Here is a 7236-nt window from a genome sequence, read left to right as displayed (position 1 = left end):
AAAGTCAGAGGCAGAGCAAGCACATAAGGTATGTTAGGGATAGGGGCTTGCAACACAATAAAGTCTTATGACAAATACATGATCTCACCATAAGGGTATTTTTGCTAAGTATCAGGTCAAAGGCTAAATGCTGTAACTCACCTGAGAAGTACCAGTGTCTATCAGAACACATGGCTTAGATTGTCTCATTGGTATCATATGACAGCCTTAGGTTAATTTTAATTTTATTTTTGAGCACATGCAATGCTTGTGAAATATATCAGAGTGACAGCCCTGAAGAAAGAGATCTTCTGTATCCACCAAACCAGATACAGTATGGGTGGCAGCTATACATGCTATACACACTAACCTGCCACTGTGACTTATACCTGAGGTGGAGAGGCCTACTCTAGGGTCAAGAGGGCAAATCAGTCTCCATTTCATTAGTTTCACTTTGTTGAATGCTCTTGGGACTACCAAGAAGAGAAACGGTTGTTTGATGATGAGTGCTGGAGTGTGACTCAAAAAGAAAAGGAGTACTTGTGGCACCTTAGAGACTAACCAATTTATTTGAGCATGAGCTTTCGTGAGCCACAGCTCACTTCATATCTTATTGACATGATCTGTGACCGTATAGATCATTGTTGCCGCCAGGGTCCTATGGTTGCACCAGGTCTTGTACAGAGGAGGTCAAGTGGGGTGTCTATGGAAAGGTTGTAGTTTGCTGATTTTGATTATGCAGTCTGTATGAGTGTATCATTTTTGTATTTGAAGTTATGAATATTGGCTATGTACTTATATCTCAATGTGTTTGATTCTAAGTAGCCTCAGTGAAGCATTTGGTCAGCTTCTTGAGAAAGGACTATTCTCAGTAAGTGCCCAATCAAGAAACGCTTATCTGACAATGGACTTTGGGACTTTGCCAATCCACATCTGAGCTTTCCTGGGAACATTCAAACTAACATGTAAACAACAGCATCGGCCTGCAAAAAGCTGAATCATTCATAGACATGTGACTTGTCCAGGTGGCTACAAACTCCATCTTGTTGCTGTGATTTTGCACAGGAGAACAAAGGGGTTTCCGCCCACAAGAGAAAGAATATAAAAGGCTGTGGAAACCCCTCCATTTTGTCTTCAGCTGGCTCAAGAGATGGCCTCTCCAGCCCCCAAGAGATGCTTGAAAGAAACTGGAACAAAGGACAGTAATTATGGGGATGTGAGTGACTGCTGGACCCAGACTCGGAAGGAGTCCAGTCTATGAAAGAAGCTTATTGGAACATCTCTGGGGGTGAGATTTCGTCTGTAATCAGTTTCTTAAAGTTTTAGACTTGTGTATTTTGTTTTATTTTGCTTGGTAACTTACTTTGTTCTGTCTGTTGTTACTTGGAACCATGTTGGATCATATTAAAGAAGTTCTGTATTAAAATAACAAATGAGTTTGATTCCCCATAGTTTAAATTCCAGGGTATTACTAATTAAGAGGGAGGTCTCTTGGTTTTTGGCTGTTAATTGTATTAGAACATCCTAGGACAGAGTCTGCTCTCAAAGCAATACTTTGTAACAACAACTACTCACACAGAGAGCCTCAAAGCGATACTTTGTAACAACAGAAACAGCACACAGAGACCCCCCCCCCCGCCCTTTTGTTGGATTTATCTCTCTTTGTTAACAACCATGATTAAAATAGAGATAGAGGATGTATGTGGATGGATGCTTGGTGTGGATAATAAATGAATGATCAGGGAGGTGCCAGCCTAAGAATCCAGTGTCCATCGGCCGAAGAAGGCGTCAAGTGGAAATAACCAGAGGACCCCCGGAGGGCAGACTGGAATCCACCCAACAGCCTCAAGGATGGGAGAACCAAAGAACAAGATAACATCTAGCAGCACGGAGCCGTCAGGAATGTGCCACCTGCTGATTGATTCAGCAACAGCACGATGAAGCAATTCCCATAGACTGGCATAGGAAGAAATTCCTATAAAAATGGACTCTAGGAAGTGAGAACTTTGGGGTCTGATTCTGCAAACCAACTTCCAGGAGCATCAGATGAGCATCTGACAAGGCCCTGCTCCCTCCTCATGTCCAGGCCACCTGGCCAGTGCCTTGGCATGAGCAACTCTAAGGCTGGTAACTATGATAACAACCTTGCAGAACCTGTGTGTGTGTATGTTTGTATGAATGAATGTGTGAAGAAATATGAAATTGAATGGAATGTTATAGCTATAACTAACTGCTTACTAGGATTCTTTCTGTATTCACAATAAATGTGGCATTTTGCCTTTTCCCCTTTAATAAGATCCTGCTGGTTTTTATTGGTATAATAACCACTTAAATTATACTTTGTTTATAAATTAACCTAGAGCAAGTAATTAATACCTGGGGGAGCAAACAGCTGTGCATATCCCTCTATCAGTGTTATAGAGGGCAGACAACTTATGAGCTTACCCTGTATAAGATTAATACAGAGTAAAACTTATTTATTTGAGGTTTGGATCCTATTGGGAGCTGGGTATCTTGGTACTAGAGACAGGAGCACTTCTTAAGCTGTTTTCATTTAAGTCTGCGGCTTTCAGGTGTGTGGTTCAGACCCTGGGTCTGTGTTGGAGCAGACTGGCGTATCTGGCTCAACAAGGCAGGGTTCTGGAGGCCCAAGCTGGCAGAGAAAACAAGTTAGAGGTAGTCTCAGCACATCAGGTGACAGTCCCATCTCAGTTCACGTAGGCCTTCAGATGATTTTTGGTCCCTGTTGACCTGGGCTGGTTCTGAAGTGACGACATGGAGATGTTACCTGGCTCCACGCTCTATTACCAATCCTAGAGAGGGCAGACAATCTTTCACTGGCAGGGGTATAGATGAGATGGCCTAACAGTGTAATCCCTATGATTACATTCAGATTACATTGCCTCTGAGTCTCTGCTCTGATTGCAGACCTAATACAAACTGTCCATGGAGATTCAAATACATTTCTCCAAGTTTCAGTACAGCCTGTGGATGTGAGCCATGGCTCTGGACACTTACTACTGAATTGACATGGCACCATTCAAGCCCCACCTGGGCAGTTTGGCTTATTCCCCAACTGAATGAGACAACACTATTATGCTTCTAGACTCCAAAGCTAGAAGCACTTAGAGCAGAAGGAAATGTGAATGAGGAGGGAAATAAAAAGAATGAGAGAGACAATTGCAGAAGAACTTGAGTAGAGTGTACTAATGAAGGATGGGAAGAAAGGGGGGAAAAAACCCAGCTGGGGAGAAGAGGGCAGAGACAATAATGCAGGGAGCGAAACACAGAAGAGGAAGCAGAAAACAGAAAGTAAGGTAGAAAAAACGAGAGGAAATCTTGCAGGAACAGGGAATCATAGTGAAGAGGGGCTGCTTCCAGAAAAGCAAATTCCCATGTCATGAAGAAACAGCAGTGAGAGGAAGGTCCAAATCAGCTCAGCATTGCGGACAGTAAGTGTGGTCTGGAGGATAAGGCCCTGGGAGTCATGGCAGCAGAGTTTTCTTTCCAGCTCTGCCAGTGACCTGCTGTGTCTGTGTGACTGTAAGTTAGTGTGCCAGCATTTTCCCTCACACCTTTTGTCTTAGGCCCCTGTTTAAGTCAGTGGGACTACTGACAAGCTTAGGGTTAAGCATATTATCAAGAGCTTTGCTGGATCAGAGACTTAGACTGTGAACAGGTAAGGGCAGGGATTGTCTCTCACTCAGTATTTGTTTGTACAGTGCCTCGTACAAAAATGCACCAGCGTCGGTTGGGGCCCTAGCGGCTACTGTAATACCAATAATAGCCTTTGCTCTTAAATGTTAACCCCTTGTTTTTCATCACTGACAGGCCCTGCACCACTTGGATCCAGTTCAGAAAGGAACCCCTCCCTTCAGAAAGAATTCCAACTCTTTTTCGGACTCCATAATTAGTAGTTTCCAGAGAGGGTTTATTTTCTTTGTGTTGCTTAAACAAAGACTCAGTGAACACTCATGCCACAGTAATAAGATTTACCAGGGTGGATTTAATTCTGAAGGCTGACAAGGATGTATGTCTTCTGGAAACCACATAACGTTCTGATGGGTCTTGGCTGCTGCTATGGCTAGCTAACTCTCATTTTACATGCAGACCACAGGGATGGATTCTTTCAGAAGGCTCTTTGGCTGCATTTCTACCACTTGGAAACCAGAAGTGAATACATTTAGTAGTAAAGACATATTGTTATGATGGAAGTGCTGATTCTGTGGCTGACGCTAGGCCTATTTAGCTAGACATTAGAGGATTTGGAACAGGGACAACCGACATTCAAGTCTGATTCAGAGCAGAGAGTAAAGCTGGCACTGCAGAAGATGATGATACCTGTGGGTAGCTCTAAAAGAGTAAAACAGTTGCCTTGTGATGACTTTGCATATACACATACATGGCCAAGAATCTTCCTAGTGATTTTGGCTGCTTCAGTTTTTGGGTGCTCAATCTGAGACACCTTAAATGGGCTTAAATGCTAAGTCCTCTGAAAATTAGGTGTCTTTAAGGAAAAAGAAAGAGTACTTGTGGCACCTTAGAGACTAACCGATTTATTTGAGCATAAGCTTTTGTGAGCTACAGCTCACTTCATCGGACGCTCAAATTGGGTACCCCAAATGATTAGTCTCTTCTGAAAATCTAGTTCCTATAGATGTAACACCAGCTGCTGTAATGAGTCTGCCAGAGTGATGGGATTTGGATGTCGAAGCAAGACACAAGGAAAACAATGGCAGGGGTTACACTTTATGAAGTACTAATACTGTAGGAATCTTAACCAAATAAAGAAAAATCCCATGTGTTATGAACACTGAATAAAGCTGATGCTGCCCTTTCTTCATCTTCATAAATGATGCCAGATTTCCTTTTCCTCGATTCCTACTGTGAAGGCTCTTTGCTCTGAGTAAAAAGAAAAGGAGTACTTGTGGCACCTTAGAGACTAACCAATTTATTTGAGCATGAGCTTTCGTGAGCCAACTCCTTTTCTTTTTGCGAATACAGACTAACACGGCTGTTCCTCTGAAACCTGCTCTGAGTAGACAGGGTAAGGTTAATGGGAGGATTTATTTCAAAAGCTTTTGCAATTAATCTTGTGTTCTGTGCCTAGTCAAAGATTGCGTTTTGATGGCACCATATGACACAACACGAGAGTGACCTTGTGGGATGCATTACCTGAAGATGAGTCAGCTCTTTCCCTACAACCAACTACTTTGGAAGAGAAGTGTGCACTGCAGAAAATCCACCCCTCTTTCCTTCAAATAACCCTGAAGGGGAACATCTGAGAAAACAATAACTGGTCTTTTTTTACTAGATGAGGCCCTCTTTCTTGAGGGATTTATTAATCTATTGCCACATATGACTTATGATTTTTTTTATTACTCTTCTCTAGAAAATGAACACAAAATGGGCCAGATTCAACTAGTGCAACTATATTCTCTTTGGTGGAGTTACACCAGTGATTAATGTGATTCTACCCTTAGGTACAGTTAAATATGTATACTATTAACTGGTTTAATAAGCAGGCTTTGGGCCAAATTCTCTGCTGGTGTAAAATGCACAAAACTCTGTTGAAGGCAATGGAGCTGCACCCAATAAAAAATATGGTCTGGCCCACTGACTTCTTGTTTCAGTTCATTGCAGAATATGTACCTCATGGGACAACACATCTAGCCAGGGACAGCTTTCGGCACAGTCTGACTTGGCAGCTGTTACGTTCTAGGGAGGCACATGAGGTGGCCCTGCTTTTGATGATGACAATGAATCCTTCTGCCAGCCCAACCTGAAGTGCTTGCTCCCTTCAGGTGCTCCTCTTCTCCTACTCAGGTTCACGTTGCACACACCAGGAGCACAGAGACACGTGGGAAGAGTAAATGGCTGCTGGGAAGAGTGTTGTCCATGTGTTATAATAATTAAGATGTGTGGATGTTGCTGCCGTTCTGTGGGGGAAAATAGTGAGGGACGTTGCTTGGTGAGAGGACAGAGAGCTATCCGCTAGGATTGCCACGACTGATTCCCCGGAAGGGGTGAAGAAGAGCAGCTGTCTGTTTCCCCATTGGAAGAGAAAAAGGATGTGGTGTTGGATTCCCAAATTTCCTGGTGGAAAGGAGGAACCTGCTGATAGGCTCCTCCCAGAAGAGATTCCCATTGTGGTATGATAGAGCCCCAGTGACAAGCTAAGCCCCCCACAGAAGACATAAGCTCTGTATACCCTGCCTGTAGGTAAATGATCAGGGTGACATGACATGAACACATAGAAAGACAAGGTTCCTGCAGCAGAGTCCAGAATCAAAGCAGTGGAACTTGGGTGGGAACCTGGGGGTTAGGGGAGAACCGGGGCATGCTGGGGTCACACGGAGGAGGAAATGAAATAATGATACCATCCCTGCCCATCCTGGCTAATAGCAGGTCCTGAAAGGATCAACGAAAAATGCAGCCTTCCAGTATCCCATTACGCAACTTTTGGCAGGTAAACATTTGTTTTTTTCCCTGGCACACGTCACACTTGGGGACCTGGTTTTGTTGCCATCTTTTGGCAGGGAAACTTTGTGTACCTGATTCTGTCAGACTACAGATGAGATTCAAACCAATCATTTGGGTGATGTGATCCAAGGTCAGAGATGACTCTGAAAACAAATCTTTTTTCCAAGGGAGCCCAGAGACAAACAAATAATTTGATTTTGCAAACAGAGTGAATTATTTATTCTCCACAACAATAAATATCCAAGATGCAAAATAGTCCAAAACATCCTGAACTGCTCTTTGCACTCTTCTTGGGGTCTCTGCAGCTCAGAGTATGCTGGATGCAGTTTGCCTAGTCAGATTGCTGACTTTTAGCCACGAAGCAAAGGAGAATTTAATCTTCCACTAGTCTCTTCTCCAGTCTCGTACAGATCCAGGCACTCCCCACAGCCTTACACCTAACCCTTCCCACTCCCATTGGGGCCAACAGGGGGTGGGGAGGAAATCTGCTCTCCCCGTAGGATTGCTATCACTCACTTCATTGCCATGCAGGTTAGGGACCATGCCTGATTTCCCCCACCCCCTTCCTTCACGCCGGTGTAAATCAGGAGTAACTCTATTGAAATACGGCAGGAGCAGGAAGGAATCTCATTGCGTTGAGAGCAGAATGGGGCCCGGGGACAGGGAGAAGGAAGGGGGCAGAAGGAGGCTCGTTCGATTTCGCAGGTGTCATTGGCCCTTGCAGAGAGAAGGGCGGTTGCATGCCCGGCCCCATCTGTGGATCTATTGGGTAAG

This window comes from Caretta caretta, chromosome 4, assembly GCF_965140235.1.
Source record: "Caretta caretta isolate rCarCar2 chromosome 4, rCarCar1.hap1, whole genome shotgun sequence".
In the NCBI taxonomy this organism is placed as follows: Eukaryota; Metazoa; Chordata; order Testudines; family Cheloniidae; genus Caretta; species Caretta caretta.
This window is presented reverse-complemented; position numbering follows the sequence as displayed.